Raw genomic sequence first — 21,029 nt, 5'->3', positions numbered from 1 at the left:
TTCAGAGTGAGACCTGACAGCTCATTTTTACAATCACATATTCTCGTGCTTGAGTGGCAGTTTGTGTATTAACATGATGTAGCTTCATTTTGTTCTAAATATTTTAGGATTAAGGAATTAAGGATCTTCTTATTACATGGGAGAGCTGTTCATCATCTCTGTCAGTATCTGCTCTACTGTTTTTTAGTAAGATTTTCCACTCTCGCTCCAGAGCGAGTTGTCAGGGTTAGATACTTTGGCCAGCATGCTATCTAACACATTTTTGAGAGGCACAGTGGCCAAAACACCAGGAGACTGTCTGCAGAGGTCCACTGATGGATCGGCACTGTGAAGTGTGCAGTGATACACTGGATGCCAGCACTTGTCTCCCGATCACACTTTCCGTGATAATCTGTCACTCTTGGCAACATGGGCTTGTTGTAGGTAGAAGACAATAGTTTATTGGAGTGGAAATGAATTTTGAGCATTGGTTGCCTACCTCTTTCTTCCATGAGGAGAGGTGTTGATAAAGGGCTCCAGGCACAAGTGAAATGTGTGCCACTGGCTATGCTAACTTAGAGGTTTGTTATTCACTTGAGGTTTGTGGACAACAGGGTTGCTGCTGTTTTTCATATGATCACTTTGAAATGGATCAGAATTTACCAACTAAAACATGTGTCAATTGGCAATTGTTCAGATTCAGTCATTGCTTGTCAAATACTATGAGTGTCTTCTCTGAGGAGACACTCGGTCTCCTCAGTAGAAATGCAGTAGAAATGTCCATTTAAAAATCTGGACTAGCTTCTCCTTCTCCGTCCCTCAGGGATAATCTGATACTCTGATTAAAATTTTACTGAGGAATGATTACCTACATTTTATTAATGAAACCTAGAAGTGCTTATTTGCTGTAGTTCAAGTACCTGACCACTGAAGTGTAATAGTGTAATGTTCAGAGCAAATGTATGCCAGGGCCCAAAGCAGGGCAGAAATGATTATAAATGCCATTTGTCCTTTTTTTCTGAGAGCATTTAGCATAGCTTGGTGCTTCTGTGATGCAGTGTGAGTTGTTATCCATAGCACAGCAAACAGCAACTGAAGAAAGAGAAACTGGAGTAACAGTGCAATACCCCCAAAAATGCTCTATTGGTAGCATTCATCTCTCAGTGCATAGCGTTAAATCCTGCCTGCACGGATGGATGCAGGGTTATGTCTCCAGGCAGACACTTCGCTATGCATATGATCAGCCTGGAGACTACAGAATAGGAAAGTTTGTTGATGGTAAAACCAGGCAGCACTTGTCAACTGTAGGACAGACGGTAACAAGCAAATGGTGTTCAGCCAAGGCAGTCAAGAGAAACTGTCTCCTGGTAAATCTCATTTCTGAGAAAAGAGGCAAGCTATCTTTATGGTTTACATGGAACGGAATGATGCTGTTTATTTTGAGGCCAATTCTGGAAGAGCCAGATGAAAGAAGTAGTAGTATACTGCATTTTGATCAACTTCATGCAACAGGTATTCTTTTGTGAATGTGTGGTTAATCTGTGTGTGTATGTAGGTATTTGTATACTTTTAACATTTATACTGGCTTAATTTATGAAGGTGTCAGCTCAGCTGTGCCCTCATTGTCCCATGGTGCCGTATGGAGAAGGGAGTCCTGACAGAGTCTGGGAAGGATCCATATCCTTCTGCCTGATACTGTAAAACGGTAGAAGTGAACTACTGTCAGACAGACAGTAGTATTTATGAAGTAGATATTTTATAAACACAGGGCTATATGTTTTCGTGGCCTGGGTGCAGTGCAGAGAATCAGCTCTTTCTGTCCCCAGTTCTGCCACTTATTTTTCCCATTCATTCAGATGGTCCCATTCATTCCATTTAAAGTTGTGGTACTCATTTGTAAAGAAATAGGTGTGCAATTGCAGGTTCATTTACATGCACAGAAATCAGTGCCTTCCTTGCTCCAAATACATCATCCTCTGTAGCTTAGGATCCCCCTATTAAACGGTGAAGGTGAGGTTGTGAGCATTACATGGGTAATCCGTTAAGCCCTAGGGCACTGCAGAGGTACCAGGTATTCGCTAGCTTGCCACACTGTTCTGTGGGAAAGGCGGAGTGAGAAGTGCCCTTCTCAGAGAACAGTGGTTGAGTTCCACTCTGATGCCACATGCAAAACTTGCTGTCACTGGGCCCCTGGAAAACACAGGGTGCATGTGGGGGCTGGTTCTGTTCTAGCTGCATTTCAACACCTCCTGAGAATGTCTGCTTTGAGAATGAGCTTTAGTTTCTCTACTTCTCACAGGGATAAGGAACAGAAGGGGATCTTTGCATATGGTTTGCTATTATGCCAAGGCTAACCAGGCAAGAGTGACTTAGACTGTGGGTAAGGTAGTAGAGTAGTAGAGCTCAGATCCCCAGAGCTATCTGGGTGCCCCATGGGCATAGGCCAACTAACCACTGGTATTGATCTCAACATAAGAGTTGAGGATGGAAAGAACAGTGTGAGCAAACAAGCATGAGCATTTGGGGACAGAAGAGGAACCAGAGAAAGGTATTTCAGTTAAAAGGGAAAGGTGAAAAAGACCATTTTGATGTGATCCCCTGACTGAGATTCATCTTTTCAAATTTATTTAGATAACTGCATTGCAGACGCATCTGAATATTGACTGACACTTTCTTTGGCCAGTGAAGAGCAAAAAGAAGTTCTAGGGCATGGATCATCTTATCTTCTTGGAGTTGTCTAGATAAGTCACAAAAATTTCTCCCAGGAAGAAGGAAGACCCAGGGTTTGTGTCAGCTCTTGCTGGCAAGAAGGATGGATTTTCTACCTCCTGTTCCCATATGCTTTGGGATGTTTTCACTGGAGAAGTGGCTGACTCACGACCCGGTGTTTCCTGTCAGGAATATTCAGCTGTAACCTATGATTGTGTTTCACAGGGAGCATTCTGCAGGAGGTTACCAGGAATTACCTGAAACATCTCCTTGGTTCCCTGATCTCTGTCCTCTTTTGAGGGTGCATCAGGCATGTGATAGGACCCAGAAAAAATGGCCTGCTCTTTCGCAGCATGCTTGGGGGTCGGAGGAATATTTTGGCCTGGATCTGGAGAAGCTTATGCCACCCATTAAGGGTCCTTAACAAGAAAATGCTCCCACCACTCTTTTCTTCTTAACTTAGCATCTGGAGCACCTCTGCTGGTCACAGCTAGCAGAAGAAGAAAAGCTTTCAAGTAGGAAAGTCCCAAGCCATTTAGGGCTGCGTAGGTCAAAACCAACACCTTCGCTTCAATCTGGAAAAGCAGCAGGCGAGCAGCAGAGATCACAGAGCACTAGTGTCACACGTTGCCATGCTGAGGAGCTGTCAGCAGAAATCCAAGTAAAGGCTCGCTAGACAAACAACAGATACTAAAAAGTTTGTTTTGCTTCATTTCAGCTGGGTTCTGAGGTTACCAGCCTTTGCAGAATGACAACGACAATGTACATTTTTATAGTCCAGCAGAGTTCAGAGCCCTGGTAAGAAAGCAAAGCACTGCTTGGTCAGCTCCACACAGGCACAACAGTTCAAGGGTTCGTGTTTATTCCCCTCTCAGTTAAGCTGTTTTCCCAAGAATGTCTTTGTTACTTTTTGCCATAAAACAAAAGGTCAGGTTTGATGTTGCTCCTAGAAATGTTCTTGTTGTTCTGTTTGTTTGTATAACCTCCTTCTCCTTCCATCCGATGGAGAGTGAGCTGTGCTGCTTAGTGCCAGCTGTACACAGGATGGTGAGAAGAATGACAGCCCCCCAAAAGGGGGGCCAGGGGAGCAGAGGGGCGAAGGAAATAAAGGGAAAATGAACAGAGTTTTGCCTCTGGCCATTTGCAAACAGCTTGTGAGATCCCCGCATCACACACATTGTTGGGTAGCCTGTGACGTTTCTGAACACACAAGCTGTCATTTCCTCACAAGGAGTCAGCACTGCTAAACCCTTTCAGTCGACGTGGGTGGGCGCTTTAGAAGACATACTGTCTCATCCCATTCAGGAACTGCCCTCTGTCACTGCACTCATGGCACGCTGGATGTTTGTTGTTTAAGTAAATAAACTGGCCGATGTCTCAGGCTAGCTGTGAATGCTGTGTCCTCCCACCACCACCCTTTCCCGGCCACTCCAGGGAACAGGAAAAAAAAAAAAAAAAAAGAAGCCAAAAGCAACAACAAGATGAAAAAGTTCACAGAGAGCTCCAATGCCACCCACTAAGCCCCAACCTACAAATAATCGGCGACCAAATGGTGTCATTAGAGGCCCCAGCATCCTGTCAGCACTCGGCCTTCTGATGAGAAGTCCGTCGTGGAGGTGATTTTGAAGCTATCTTTCCTGTCTGTTTCAAAAAGAAGATTCTGAGAAACTGCCGTCACAGGATACTTTGGTTTTCCTTGTTTCTTCCAAATGAACCTTTCACATTCCAAGTCAGTGCTCAGCTTCAGCAGCACTGAAGGACTATTGTTTGCTGCCCTGTTGCCAGCCTTATCCCCTTTCTAGACTAGAGGCTCTGTGTGGTGTGGAAGGGAGAGGCAAAACCTTGAATCTGCACCTGTTTTGTCAAGGGTGCACAAGTTGGACTGTAAACCAGTTGAATTTGTATTTTACTTCCTCCCCACTTCCTCTTTTTCCTATTTCCATGTCAATCTCCAGCAGCGAGAAGGGATGCCTTACAACAGAGATCCTCTCTAGAGTTAACGGGAACTTTTCTTTTCACATTGGCTAGCAGGGCACATCAAGCATATAGTTCTTCATACATGTGTTGAGGAATCCGTGAGTATTCACATCACCCAAATTTAGACACCTGATTAACTGAATCAGCTGCCTAGCCACCCTCAACTCCATATATAGTCAGTGAGAAAAAAGAAATAATCTACAAGGCTGTTCAAAATGTTTCCAGTATCTCCTCTCTGAAATCACCATCTACATGATTTTCTCTCTCTCTCGCGTGCGCGCGCTCTCTCCGCCCCCCCCCCCCCCCATCTCCACTGCCTATAGTCGGAGCCTAGGAAAGTTGGCTGAGTCTACAAGTGCCAATGATTTAAAAAAATGAAATAACTTTTTCTCACATTAATCCTTGTGCCCATCTGCTACCTGAGGACAGAGTTTCTAGCTGAAACACTGCATCTGGTGAAATTGCTGCTATTCATTGCTCAAGCACAGTTCATCAAGGGAAAAATACTGCAGGGTGGCAGAGACCTCACAGTTTTGCTCTGGTGGTTCTTCTCCGTTCCCCAAACATATCAACCTATTTTGAGAGTGAGTTGATGAACCTCAGTCATAGTGGGAGATAAGGCATAGATGGACTCTGGCACTAGGTGCAGCCTGCGGATAGGGACCATGGCTAAGCTGAATTTTTCTGTAGGGTGCCTAGCCTAAGTGGCTATCAGAAGTGCTTGCTTCATTGAAGATGTTATAAATCCTCAGTTAGCTACAGTGAGGAAGATGGTTAATTTGGCCCCATGATTTTCCAAGTCTCAGTTGAGACTCGTTATGAACAATTGTTCATAAATAATTTGAAGAAGACACTTCTTGGGGTTAACAGCATCTCTCTCAAAAAGGCAAGCAGGGCAGTCAGGGTAAGCCCACAGGCTGGGGGGGCTCAACACCTGGGGTATATCAAGAAAGCCATTGGCAAACACAGGTTCCTGGAAATGTCCTCTCTGGACCCCAGGTCCATGCAAGTCACACTGTGCCTTATCATACCACTTGCCTCTCCTATTCTCAAAAGGCTCAAGATTCAAAACTCAGAGACAGAAACTCAGACCTGAGTTTCACCTGGGTTCAGCAGTGTTTGGCACCATATGAACTCCATCAGTTTGCAGCTGAAACTCTTACAAATAAAAAACAAACTGACAACCCTTATGTCTAAGATGCACTTCTATCCTTCCATTCAACTTTTTTATTCTCCTACATTCTTCAACAGGGGTTTTGCCACCACTGAGGTGTTTTTCACTTCTACAGGTAGGCAATATAAAAGAAAATCAGTTCACTCCATGGGAGAGCACAGAGAGTGACAGCAGAGTCACGAGTGCTCACTAGCAGCATCTTTAATGGCATTCCTGAAGGCCTGCTTTTGCAAGATCTGAGTTGTATATTTCATTACGAAAGCAAAGCACATCCTGCATTTGCCAAGGAGTCCAGTAAATCTTAGACAAGCTTTGAAATCACAAGAAGCAAAGGCCTGTTGCTCTCAGGGAGAAATGAAGTGGTTTCATGAGATCACATTTCTCCTTCCTGCCTCCCTTCAAATCAAGCAAAGTTTAATATTTCAGTTGCCTTGACCTTGATTGAAACGAAAAATCAAAGCAAAAAAGATCCACGAAAAAAGGTTTCATTTAATGTCTCAAACTGCCAGCACAACTTCCCAACTTTAACAAAGGCACAAAGCAAATCTCAGCGCTCAGGTTCCCTCATGCAGAAAAAATCCTCAGGTGGTAGGTTAAGCCACTACTGCACTACTGGCATAATTAAATGAGTGTAAATAAGTGAGAGCATACCGAATAATGTGGCCCAAAGTGCTTTAAAGTCTTTTGGAATAACACTGGCTATGGGAGTCAGTCCGCTTTCACAGCTGTGATTACAAATAACTGGATTAAACATCCCTCCCATTGGAAGAAGCAACCACTTGGTTTGGTTTCAAGGTAGCCACAGTCCTTCCTTCTAAGAAATTCTCCATATATGTCATTTATCAAGCTCTGAATGCTCAGTGTCTTTAGAAAGACACCGTGTGTGAATAGATGTGTCTGCAAGTGGTTGAGTGAAACGCCATCTCGGATGAAGCACGCCAAGTTCTGCCGCCAGTTTATATTTTGAATTTTGTTCTAAGCCTCAGCTGGCAGTCACCCTGGGAATGGCAGGCTGCTGGGAGCACAGCTCATCAGTCATCCGCTCGCTCCTGAGCCTCGTCGGGGCGGGGAGACCCTGCTGTTCGCAGAGGCCGCATCCTCGCTATGGAAATGGCGAGCGCTTCTGGTCCCTGTCCCCTGCCAAGTTCCTGTCTTGGTGGAGCTGGGGATTTCCTCTCCCAAGCAAGCACAGCAGCTGCTCTTCCCTCCACCTGATGTCAAGGCTCAGGAGGAGGCAGAAGCCCTTGACCCTTCCCAGAGGTCAGAACCTGCCGCGTCTCCCAGCTCCACCTGGCCTCAGGGTGCGGCGGGAGCTACAGCGCAGCCTGGCAGCTCCCCTGCCCTGGCTGATGAGCCCTAGCCATGTCGTGACCTAGGTAAATGCGATCTTTCTGCTTACTTGGGCAACATATTTCTTTTCCTTCCTCCCTTTCCCTTTCCCTTTCTCTTGCCTTTCCCTTCCCTTTTCTGTAGTGCTTTTCTATTAGGTGCAGCTCTGCTTTGGAGAAAGACTTAAAAATGGAACTGTGGGTATCGCCTGTCTCCCAGATTCAAGTCCAGTGTGCCGAGGATGTCCCCTGGCCTTGCAAGCACAGACAGAGCAGGCAGCCAGAAAGCATGTTCCGGGTGTGCACCAACTGAACAGACATGATATGGATTGACTGAGAAACGCAGAGCCTGTTCAATGCTGTGTTCACGCAGCCACTTTTTGGGGCAAAGCTGCAACTGAAGGCAGTGGTAATGATGGTGAATACTGAGGAGATAACATGTAGTTTCCTCCCAGCTGAATTTTGGGGTTGTCATTCTTAGGAACCCTACGTTTTCATGTAGTTAAACCCCAAGCTATATTCATACTGTAAATATCTTACGTTACTCCTTGCACAGTTTCTGGTGAAAAAGCAAGGCTACACTGTATGCTGCTCTAAGAAGTATAGTAATATTCTGGACTGGGAATTACCTTTTTGTGATTTTCACCATGCATGCGGAGGAAGCCTGAGTATTCAGTAGCTGCACTTAAATTGTCGCGCGCGCGCACACACACACACAAAAGAAATGTCTCTCCTCTTCCCTTTACATTGCCTGAAACAAAGTTTTATAGAAAAACAAATCAGCACAGAAAGTATGTCTGTGAATCCATTTCAGTTTAATTAACACTACACTAGTTACAAATGCAAACAGGTTCCCAAGCACGCAGTTTGGCTGCCCTCCGCTCCGCGGATTCAAGTTTGACTCTTTGCTTTGTTCTAACAGAACAAAGACAGCAAAGAACAATGTGACCCTGACCCTTCTTTACCCCTTCACACACAAATGATCCCTTTTAATATTCAGACGAGCTGTGACATGAAGAGGGCCCGTGAGAACAAACACCTGTCATTTCTCTGGACAGCACTTTGACCAGACGTTGCCTATCTAGTTTTTAAACAACTTTTATATTCCTGTGGCTGTTTTGTGAAGAAGATGCCAACACTTTCGTTCTCATGGTCCGTAGCTCAATGCGGACGCGCACAATGCACATTCCCTTCCCACCATACCACACAAATACACTCCACCTGCAACCTCACAGCAATTTTCCTGCCCAGGGGACCAACGAGATGGCCTTAGAGACAGGGATAGTCCAATATCTCAGCTGCAAACTTCCCTTGAGCGTGTTGGCATACGTGTGTTTGGACTGAGGATATGAATGCACAGGCTCCCCGTGCATCTCGCCCTGTCCACAGCAAGAGCGTGGCTGGACACAGGCGAGGAGAAGAGTGTTAGGAAGGTGTGGGGACTGTCTAGCCCTGACAGGTGGTGAGAGAATACCTTAGAGACGTGGGCCAGGGTGGCCTTTCAGCTTTTTCCAGGTGCTTATGTGCATAATGGTAACTATGGGGACAGCGTTAGGGCTCGCTCTTGTGAGAGCTCTGGCAATGGCCCTGCAGATGCATGTGGGCACTACGAAGGGTTGATTTCCCTTCCTTACATTGCAGCAGTTTTGCTTCTCCATGTGCTTTGGCAATGCTGAGAGTGAGGTGAAGGCAGCGCCTAAAACAGACAGTAGCAGGGTTTGGGAGCAATGTAGCCTGAATGAGCCAGACTCCTCCACAGTTCTGCTCCTCTTGCTGAGGACTAAGCAGGGCAGGGCAGCAGCAGCAGAGCATGCTTCTGCCTGCCCGTGAAAGCAGTGGTGAGTAGGCACTGAAGTATCTTTGAGATTTGTCAAGCAGTCTCAGCTCTGGATTTCTGCTAACCGTTGCGGGAACACTCCCAGCACTTGCTGAGAGCAGCAGCAAAAGAGCCAAACAAAGTGACTACGTCAAAACAGTTATTGGTGCTTAGTATCCTGTCAAAGGCTCAAGCTACAGAAAAGATAGGCCAGCTCTTCAAGAAAATTCAAGAGTCGAATTCCCACAGAAACTAGTCATGTCATTGAGATCAATGGGAATTTGGTACTAAGCACTTACGAGCAGCTGAGCACCAGTTAGCAGTCTTCCCAGCCACAATCTCAGTGTGGCAATTTTTACTTTGTTTTTCTACTTGAAACAATAACTTTTTGACATTTTTCCCACTGCCTTGGTTCTCAACAAGAGGCGCAAACTTTTCCAGGTTAGGTAATGCAACAACCAAATATTTATTGCATTGCATAAGCCAAGTTAAAGCTTTTCCTTTCAAGTAAACAAAGGCATTTTCAGAACATTTAGATGCAGCTCACCACTCACCCTGTCATCAGAACTGAGCTCTCACCCACAATGTAGCAGTGGAAAAAGATTTCTTTCACAGCTTAAAGTGACAGCCTTATCCTCTTTCCCACTGCAAATAAGCAAGTTCCTGGCAGCCAGGGGCCTGGCTCGGGCTCTGTATTGAAGTGAGTTCTCCAGGCATATTGAAGGCAGGAGGAGAGCAAATATCCATCCAAGCACTGTACCTGGCTCTGCGCAGGAAATGTGGAGAGAAAGCTGTTTGTTCAGTGGTGGTAGGGACTGCTCTCAAGCCACTTGCCCTCATGCCGGAGCCAAAACGCAAATATTTCATAATGTTTGACAATATTGCATGACCCTGAGGAAAATCCATATGTCTCTGGTGAGAGTTGCTGCCCCTCTAACAAGGGTATTCCTACATTCGCATTTAAAAATCAGAATTTGAGATTTGTTAATACTTGTTGCTCCAATTAAGTTTTCACTAAAAAACTCATTCTCCAGAATGTTTACTGCAAGTCATTATAAATGTGCTGCCAATTGTTTATAAATTAAAAAGGAGGGTAGCAGCTTTGGCAGTCTTTACCCCAGTTCTGGCTTTGGTTGGTATTTTCTGCTTCCAGGGAAATTAGAAGCTGCATAGGAGAGTGTTTATGTTCCAACCAAGTTTTCTAAGCCTCAGCGCAGATATCAGTAACATTGAAGAGTTTTAAAACTGTGCATTATATTAACATTGCCATGTAATTCACACACCCATACGGGTGGCAGTCGGTGGGACCCCTTTCTTCATGTTGCACTTCAGAGAGCTGGAAAATGGGTGGTACTGATGGCTGCGTCTTCAAGGGCTGAGCTTCTGAAGCTGAGAGGGTATGTGCATCTTTGGTTATGCAGAGATGTGCAGAAACCTGGCTCCTTAGCTGGCTTCTGAAGTGATGCTTGACCACTGCACATTGCAAAGTGCAGTGTGTGACTGGCATAGCTGTGTAAGAGACCAAATTAAAGTTAGGAGCTTCTGATTCTCATTATTCCTCACTTAAAAAAGATTTGGAGAAGACTTTCTGTGAGCTTTGAACAGAGGTTGAGACTTGACACTGTTCTTTTGTTTGAAAGGAGATGGTCTTCTGAGCATTAAAAGGCAGGCGTTGAGGAGCTTGGGGCTCAAAAGGTATCACAGATACTCCTGGCCTGTGTTTTCAAATGTCCCCTAAAATATGGCTGAGTGACATCCAGCGTTCCTGGGGATAATGAGCAACAGATCCTGGGTGGTGGTAAGAGCAATATATACATTCCCTCAGAAATCTAAAACATGTAAACAGACAGACAGGAATTGTCAGAGGGATGTGAGAAACTTGAAAATTAACAACAAATGCAGGGAGAGGAAGTCCAGAACAAATGCACTGATGTTTTTCACAACCATGGAGGAGTTTAATCCACTGGTTTAAAAAACATATGGTACACTAAACATTAGATGGGTAACAGCCTGAGAGATACTTGGCAGTGGCCCACAGAAATATAAACACAAAGCATTTTGTTTCATTGTGTTTCTTTTTCTTTAAATATTTACTTTCTGTGTTTTTCCAGGATACAGTTTTTCATCCCATGTGCATAACAAGCTACCTTTCCAAGAACAGGCTCGGGAGGCATCACAGTGAGGGTCAACAGTTTTGTCCCAGTGGCTCCTTGTTAGGATTTAGCCTCTTTCCTGAAGGAAAGATAGCCATAATTGTTTTCCTCCCGCCCCCCCACCCCACCACAGAAAAGTCCCCAAATGCCACCACTAGATTTCATAGCTTTATTGGTAAAGACTGTCAAGATTGAAGACTGAATGGATCTGGAAAACAGCAGCTGCTTACTCCTCGCTTTTTACATGGGTTGGGACATCTAGAAAGCAGATAGGCTTAAACTCCATGGCTGTATGGAGTGGGAAAGTAGATACATATCCTGTTCTCACTTCACTGTAGTATTGCCCCTTGGGTCCTGGAGACAGCTCAAATGGTGCTCAGCCCTGTGAAACACATGGAGAGGGACTGGGAAATTGGAAGAGGCAAAAAAGTTACAGACACCTCTGCCAGCACATTCATTTCTGATTTGGGGCACACTGTAATTTGTAGGTCCCGCTGTGTGGATTTTCCGTTCTGGGCAGGAAGACCAGATGGATGTCTGTGTATGTGCAGGGAGAGAGTGCTGGATATGTCATGAAGCATGAGATAGGGGTGGGTAGGGTGAGGGGGGAGCTGGGGCGGGAGGATGGGTTAGGAGACCATGACAGGTGACAACACTACCGAGAAGGTCAGGAATCCACGTAAGGTCCCTCTTTGTAGTCCTGAGACTCCGTAGCTTTTGTTACCCATTCGCTTTCCCAAAACGCTTCACATGTGGTGGAATTCATCACTTGGCACATGACTGGCCATGACTGCTTTCCTCTTGGCTCCCCTGCCTCCCCCAAAATATCAGGCAGGAATTGGAGCATTTACTTTTCAGGATGTTCTCATATTGAGGCGGGTTGCCATGAGTCATGGTTAAGGCAGAAGTCTGGGGCAGAGAAAGGGAAATTATTTTGCTGTGCTTTGCATGGTTTTTTTGGGGTTTTTTTGTTTTTTCTTGTGACTAGTGCAGGGCTCCATTCTCCCTCTGCACTAAGGAGGTGCCCTGTGGCTGCACCGAAGTGCTTACCTTCCAGATTCCTCGGCAGAGACCCTGAGTGTGTGGCCTTGGAAAGAGGTATTTCTGACAGACCAACCAACCAGAAATGTCTGTTGGGGGCAGGGGGGTGAAAGAGGTCTGCTGATAAGCTGTTTTTTGGTCAAAATTCAGCCAGCTTACAACCCTCGTATTTTCTTTGAGATTGGTCCGTGCTATATCCAGGACAGAACGATCGTGAGACACACCTGAGTCAGCCTGAGACAAGCTAGCTCTGATACTGCTGACGGTGCAACACAAGCAGCATCGTGGTCAGTGATGCCAAACCGCTTTAGCAGAAAACTACAGATGCCCTAGGCAAGGACCAGGTCCTTGCCTTTGTTCCCACAGACTTCCACGTAGCAATGTAAATGTATCTCTTAAGACTCTGGGCCTGCCAGCAAAAGTGTTAAATTCAAGACATGGTATGAATGTGAATGTAAGAGACATGACAGTTCTGAAGGCTCCTTGTTAATGTAACAAAGAGAGGCAAGTCTGGGCTGAGCGTAGGTATGGGAAATGGTGAGATGAAGAACATTCATTTTGTCCACCAAATGATTCCCTGCAGGTTGGTAAACTTTTTTTGGTTAAGCACATTCCTCTGCATGGCTAGCTGGCATTTTTCAGTGCAACACAAATTTCCTTTGTATATATATTTTCTTCTATATTTTACTTTTAGGGAGGTTCAGACAACATTTAACAAATTTAGATATTACTCTGTTAGTTGAGCAAGAAAACACTGCTTGTGCCAAGACTGGAAAATAAGTGAATGACAAAGAAACGTAGAAGAAGTATATTTGTTAATATTTATTCCAGTATTCTTCATCCATCTCACACCTTGCAGAGGGGAAAAAAGTTAATTAAAAAAAAGGACTACAGAAAATATTTAACTCCACAAGGGGATTTCTTCTTCTCCATTCTCCGCTTCATCTGTATCTCATAAAGTGGCAAGATAATCTAGTCCTTTCTTCTATTAAATTTATAGACAATTGCAGAAGGCATAGTGAAAGTGGTTAAGCTGATGGAAAACTAAACACTGTAATGTTCAGAGGCAGATGGAAGAAGCAGGAGGAAATATTCCTCAGCAACACCCATTGAATACCCATTTAGCAGCACTTTACTGTCTTACCTTGATTTTATGACCATCTTCCTCTCAGATCCTTTCTTCATTTCCAAAGCATGTCTTCTTTCGTAACAATTATTTATGACAGGAGGAAAAATATTCTAATACATTGCAATGTTTTGCTTTTAAAATTGCATTTGAGATAGTAAAACGTTTTGACACTGAATAAAATAAAAAATATTTTTAATACTAACAATGATAAAGGAAAAGTGACTGTGTCTCTATTAGCGACATGTACCAATTATTTTGCTTCTGACCAGGATACTTACCATATTCCAAATTTTAGGTATGCTGTAGGAATATGTCTTATCATGGCTTAGGCTTTTTAGTTTACATTGTTACTGGCAATGTTCTCAAACTTTTTTATTTTAATATGTTTTTAAAAGCAGAAAAATAACTCTTATGAGGGTTAACCATAAGTAGCCAAATGAATTCTCCAAAGGTCACCTCTTTCGCTGGTAACATCAAAGAGAATTAGGAGAATGGTTTGAAATATGAAAGAGACCTCATGTGTCTGGGACCTCAGCAAGGTCTAGGCAAATCTGGTGCTTGGTCCAGATGCATATCAGTGTCTGTCATTTCATCAGAGACATGGCAAACTGCCTGGTTCACGCCAGCCCTTCTTGGTGAGGGATTGTGCCAGTCCAGTCTCTGCTGAGTCCACATCACCACAGCTGGCAGGATTTGCTACCACCACAGCTGGACATCTCGGCAGTGTGGTGAGGGAATGACTGCGCAGAGGCACAAGCAACTCTCTCATCTCTCAAGGTCAAGCCTTCAGAGCAGGGCCGGGCCATTTTGTGGCTGTGGGTCATTGGACTACCACCCAGATTCATAGGCCGATCGTTTACTGAAACACCCGTTTGTAGCAGATAAACCCCTTGCTCTGCAGCCCCTGCTAGAGACATACAAACAAGTTTAGCATTCAGTGTCTAGGCACATAATGCATCACCGTGCTACCAAATGACAGGTTTTTTCTTTTATCATACCATGCTCACCAAAATGATGCCAAATCTATATCCTGGTAAGATAGGTAATGAAACAGTGTTGGAGAAGGCATTCAAAGCTAGGTTAAAATTTGGCTGTCGTTTGGGGAGGTACAGTGATATGAATAAACGCTAAATTCTCTTTTCTTAAAAAGAAAAGTGTAAACTATTTACTCAGAGCTTATTCTGAGCACATCTCTACAGGACTGAGTCATTATTTATACATCTATGGATGTTGGAACTGTAAATCCAAACCAAAACCCAGTTTTATTCCATGTGCAAATGATGCAACTTTTAGCACAAATTAAATGCTTTTTTTCCCCTTTGATTGTTGCTGGAATGCATTTGGGCCATATGTAGGGAGCCTAGTGCATCCTAAATATAAACCCTATAGGCACTGAAATGAGGAAGGATTGAAGAATGTGCCAATAAGTATGAGCAGACTAATCACTCTCAGAAGGACAAGGAATAGCAGAAAAGTTTACAGAACCAGCCTCATCTACTTTTTCCCATAATAAATTGAGTCAGTTCTCCCAGGCTGCCATCCACTTCTTCCATCCTTCTCCATGGGAAACTGTCTCTGGGAAATGGATTTCTCTTAAAGCAAGTTATAAAAGCCATCAAGAAAATCATTTCACTCTTAGCCATCATTCACTGGCAGTTGCTTTTCTCTGGGTAGCTCCTGCAGCATTTGTAGATGCTGTTTGCATGCTGGTGTTGCCAAACCATCTGCATTCTGATACAGGCAGCTTGTGAATGTCAGACTAATTAGCCAAGGCTAATGTCTGGTTTCCTGTAGAGAGCTTTTGTGGAGTAATTACCTTCCTCGAGGTCAAACTGCTGTAATTACAGGTCTTTAACTAATCGAGATAAACAGCCTTTGAATTCTTGCAGTGACTCAGCCAATCACTCTAAGGAACTTTTATCTTGACCTACAACAATATAGGGTATTATGACAGGTGATAGCAGTGCTTTTTATTTATATGAGATCTAAACAATCACAGCTTTCACTAAAACCATATAAATTATTAACCTCTATTAAATGCTCTGCCTAAGAGCCAAGTCATTGTTAGGTGCTTTTCAGAGTAGACATTCATATTTAAATAAACCAGAAAGTAGTTTTTTTCATAGAATTATATGAGACAAAGAAATAAGAGCAACTATTCTCACTCTAATTTCTTCCTTTTGTCTGTTCTGATTCCTTTCCCTTAATTGTAACATTGAATTGTTCTTTGCAGCAGAGCATTGAGGCCTTCTTAAAAAAATAGCCTTCCAAACAGCTTATTTCCCCTGCTTACACGTTTTCCTTCCTCTATGTTATCTTTCCTCCTTGCATCTTTACCTGACGCTCAGATATTTTGTGCTATTACAGGAACCTTGGCAAATGCTTCTTCATCTAATTCCACTATTTCTAAGGCTGATTCTCTGCAAGATTTCCTCTTCAGACACTGTTATTTGCCACATTTCCCCTTCCACTTTCACTTCGGTGAATAAGAACTCTAATATAAAATCCCCTTTTATCAAAAGAAAAAAAAAATCACTTCTAATATACCTAGGGCCTGGACTGATGAAGAAAGGGAAACTGAGTGGAGAAGGAAATTAATGGAGGCTTGACCCACATCATCTTCTGTAGGCTTCAGCTCAGCTTTGGAGTGTATAACAAGTTTGGGTAACATATTTCACTTATATTAGTAATTGCCACACTACGAGAAACACATGTAAGTTTAGTTTGGATTCCTGCCACAGATCAAAACCAATGTTTGGGAATGGCCTTCATAGCAATCCAATCTATCAGCCAACTGCCCTGCAAGGAAGAAAAGAATATCCACCATGCTGCTACCACTTAATTGATTTTTTGGATCTGATCATTAAAATTTGCACATTCCTGTATTGATTTTTTGCAAGAGTAAAACATAATTAAAACATTACAGTAAATCAACAAATGCCTAAAGTACAGGATTACCAACTCTAGATTGGTAACTTATGACCAGACAATATTCAATGTCATATTATGCCACAAGTAAGAACTGAAATTAGCAGAAGTTCTGTAGTCATGTATGTAAAGCGACAAGAAACAGCACTTTTTAAAATTAATTTTGCATACATGACACTCGGTTTGAATCTACTGTTCTTGCTTCTGGTACCCTCGGTTTCATACTGGGTCCATGTGTAATCATGCTATGCTGACACTGTGACATCTCCGCTGACATAATGACACCAGTAAGACATACAAGACCAGTAAGGGATAGATAAGCTCTTACTAATCAAGAAGCTACTCATTTACAACCCTTTTTTCAAACTAAGAACCAAAATCTGACTTTTCATCTACACGTTCATATATATGTATGTGTGTGTGTGTATGTGTATTTTATATATATATATATATATATATATGTATGTATGTGTGTATGTATATATGTGTATATATATATGTATAGGAATATTTTTTTATTCAATCTATTCCGCTTGACTCTCTGTTCATGAGGAGCTATGGAAGGGTCATGGAACTCAACTCAAACACCCAAGCAATAAAAGTTACCAGTTGCCATGCTGGCATCAAACCAAGGCCTTCCTCTGGCACCACCACAAGAAAGCTTGGTGAGGTCAAGGGATATACGAAGCAATGCTGAAAGGTGTCCTTGCAGTGCCGAGTTATTTTGGGTGGGATTTTATTTGACCAGCTAGAGAAGGTCTACAATGTGGGCATCTGCTTATGAGCTACTCACTCCAGCCTCTTTTTATAGTCAATAGCTATCAAGTCATTGTGTAGTAGGGAATAATTAATTCCATTGAAGGCAGATTCTGAAATAGGTGTGATTTTCTACCAGAGTGCCTGTATCTCTCCATCAGCTCTAAAAGGATTGTAGAGATTACACTGTCAACATATACAGGGCGGTAGTGGTGGTGGAAGAGAAAAATTCCCCCTTTGTGAGCCCTGCCCATCCCATATGTGCAACAACAAAAAAAATCCTCTGTGCCTGTTTTTCGTAGCTTGCACGTTCAGTGAGATACTGGGGGCTTTCCTGCATTTACTCACTGGCTCCATTGCAGTACTCTGGCACAGCATTGGAGCCTCACATTGGGGACATATTATAATCACATCACTTTAAAGCTCCCTGAACTTGCCAGCACAGGCTCTGCGTCTTTTTAATGTACATTGTTCAACAGCAGCCGTCCTGTTCCAGCCTTTCACAAGCTATGTCATGCGGTGACTTTTCTGCTCTCTTTCCCCTTCCTACCCCATATACGCTCTCAGTCACTGACATTATATTCAAAACAAAAGTATTCAAGAAATTAAAACCAGAAGGAAATCCTCAAGGCCAGGATTCAGAACCCAGCTGTAAACGAAACATCTAGTTGCCTTTATACCACTAAATCAGTGTAATGGTAAATAACAATGCTTATTTACAGGGTGATCCATGTGCCAGGGTAGGCTGGGGGCACATGCACAATAATCCAGTTTGCGTAGGCTATAAAGTGCTAAAATCTTCCAGCCTTAGACACTCGCAGGAGTTAGAGCCCCTGGGACAAGTTACTTGGGACTCTTAAAAAGGCAGGGATCCAAGGGAGCCGGCAGAGCAGAGGGAACAATGCTGCGGCATCCACGCTAGTGGGAAATGGGCTTGATTATGAAGATCTGCCCAGAGCAAGATTTTCGCGCATGATAAATCTGAGTCATCCACAGCAGAAAGTTTCTCTTGTCCTTTGGTGACCATGGTTAGTGCAATTGTAAGAGCAAAATTAATTCCAGCATTTTCCAGAGTAAAGGCAAATTCCCAGAGAATTTAGTCTGGAAACAGCCACAAAGCTCATGCAGTGACTGAATATGGTCTTTGATTTCTACCCGTCCGCCTGCTGGCAAAACCAAGAGCCCCACAAAATGTACCAAATGTACCAATGAATATCACACAGTATTTGGGATTTCTTCTTTTAATCTGCCTGTGCCAATGCCAAAGAAAACCTATGAGCCTATTGTTCTCTGGAGAGGCCTGGGAAAACATAGCAAAAGCATATTCCCAAGTAGCTCCAGTAGCAGGGTGGGTAATTCTCTTCCGAGTGACTCTTGTTAATATGAGCAGCACAAGGTTTAATAGTTGCAGCAGCACGTTAGCAGTGAGATGAACTGGAATTGATTCCTTACATCTGCTCCGACTCTCCTGGGGTCTTTGGGAACCTAACAAACAGCTCTGTTTCTCCCTTCCCACTTCTCCATCCCTCAAAGGGATAGGGAGACTTTGGCCACTTCTGGAAATTTAGATGGAAATTGTTATTTGTGCCAAGTATTATTTATAGAAGAAAAAGATAGTCATTTGCTTTCTGGAAGCAGCAAGAAGTGTTTTTGTTTGGCACTGGAGCAGGTGTCCAAGCAGTTGATTTATAGACTGATGCGCACACTTATTGACAGTTCATAGTTGAAGAAAACACTGGAAAAAACAAATCATTCCAACTGATGGATGTGAAAATTTAAAGTTCCGTTTAGAAGGTGAATATAGCTATCTGACCTTTCTGTTTATGCAGTGCATTTGAAATTGTTACTTTCAGTCATATTTGCATTTAGTTTTGTATTGTACCAAATATTTTTCTTTTAGCAAGAATGGGTGTAAGGGTGCAACTCTTCAAGTTTGGGACTTTTTTAAAGCCACTCGAAATTAGTTATTTTTCTTCTCAGTGAAAAGATGGCTATGTCATATGCCTCTTCCTGCTAATAAGCTACTCCTTGAGGATATTTTTGAGTTAACAGGGTATCTTCCTGCATACCATACTAAAATATTACTTTAAATATATAGCTTGTTTTTTTAAAAGCTCTGAAATAGAAACATAAATTCGCAGTGTTGGGCGGGAAGCATTTATTTGTGGACGAAAGGAGTAAATGAGTTACCTTAATGCCCAGCGCCTAGTGAACTGTAAAATTCTCAGTCTTTCCTGAGTATCTTTAAGCTCTAAGATGATTTGCTTTGCTCAGAGCTAGTGAGTTGTGAAAATGATGCTTGCTGTCTTCCAGAGCCAGTACTTACTTGAGGAGCTAACGCTTAATACGTGTAGAGTCACACCTGCCGGGATGACCCTCTGAACCTCACACCACCCCAGGACAGAGCGTGCTTGAAAGCCTTCCAGAGTTTGGCCAAGGATCCCCTCAATTATGGGAATGACAGTGTATTTGGATAAGAGAGCCGACGGTCTTGCTCACCCCTTCTGATCTTCCCTCCCTTTTCTCATCTTAAACCTATGTCCTTGTAAAAGCACCAGCTGTTGTAGGGGAGTGGGACCTGACAGGCATTTTCTGACTGTTATTTCTGGGTGGGGTAGAGATTTAAAAGCCATCGTCACTAAAGAAATATACGGAACGTGGCCCTGTTTCTATCAAAATGAAAGGAAAAAAGGCCAGCTATTGAGGACATGATAATTAAAAATAAAAGGTGAAACAATAGCTTTGGACAAATATGATGCTGTGACTGAACATCGTGCTTTACAGACAATCCATCGTGAATGGGAGAGTAATGAAAGGTCCCAAATCAGGGACAACTCTGAGCAAAAGGTGCCACTCCGTCTGGGATAGTCCGAGTCTGCCTCCAGCGGGCAGGCTGGAGTGAGGAAGGGAAGGAAAACGGTGTTGACACAAGGATCCTACCATAGCATTTTCACAGTAGCTTAGCATAGGGAAGTGGAAGACAGCTTCCAAGAAATATCTCGCTCTCTGGGTGGGCCAGCCCAGCACCACACATAACTTTATTGCGTAGGGCTGCAAAGTTCAAAGGAAGCTCTGGGAAAGGGGAACTGTGGCTCACAGTGCTGAGCCCAATCTGCTGCACCACACATGGCTAAAGTACACACTATCAGTAATCAAGGGAAGGACCTCCCTGAAGCACAAATGGCAGTGGGGGTACCCTTCTATAAATATCCTGAGAAATAGCAGAGTTTCCCTTTCCAGTTGCCTGAGTTACTCCACCTCCTTTGATAGCTTGCAAATGTTCCCTTGGTTTTAGTAGTTACCACCGTCGCGTGCGCTGTAGATCAAAAACAAGTGCATGGGAAAAGGGAGCTAAGCACAATAGGCATGGGTTGAATTGCATGCCGTAGGAGCTGTTTTGGGGTTGTGGCTGTGTCCCTTTTTTCCATCCTCCCAATCCCTTTCCTGTTTCAGTTACGTTCTGATTTCCTACACTTAGTCAGAGCAACCCAATGCCAACTCCGGCTCTCAGCCTCAAGGAATTAAAACCATACCCAGAAGCTGATAAAGGGCAGTTTTAATCTGGCTCTTTTGCTGCAGACAGCAGGGAAGCAGAATCCTGCAGGAGCTCCCAAGCTGACTTGATACCACCCCAAAACCTTGCTGGTGTTCTAGGGACCTTCGCAAGGTCGTGATGACCACAGTCATGGGAGAATTTGGCTCGATACCTTTCCAGTGATCATTACAAAATCTGGTTTAGAGTTCAGCAGCATTCAGTGAATTCAGATGTATTTAAAATGATGCAAAGCACCAATAGAGCGTGAAGTAAAACACAGGTTTGGCTAAAGACATACTTGAGTTCTTTAGGCAAAGAAACAATCCCGAGTTCCACTGGAACGAGCATCTTTGTTCCATTATTTAAAGCCAGCAAGGAAAAATGAGTAACTGTATTGCATCTACAGTATCAAATTTAAATCAGACAGCTCACATGATAGAAAAATGAAAAAAAAAACCCACAGCAGATTATCTGTGGTCTATTGATAGATCAGTTTATGATTCG

The sequence above is a fragment of the Dromaius novaehollandiae genome, chromosome W (genome assembly GCF_036370855.1).
Source record: "Dromaius novaehollandiae isolate bDroNov1 chromosome W, bDroNov1.hap1, whole genome shotgun sequence".
In the NCBI taxonomy this organism is placed as follows: domain Eukaryota; kingdom Metazoa; phylum Chordata; class Aves; order Casuariiformes; family Dromaiidae; genus Dromaius; species Dromaius novaehollandiae.
The sequence above is the reverse complement of the archived record's forward strand: the minus strand, read 5'-3'. Positions refer to the sequence as shown.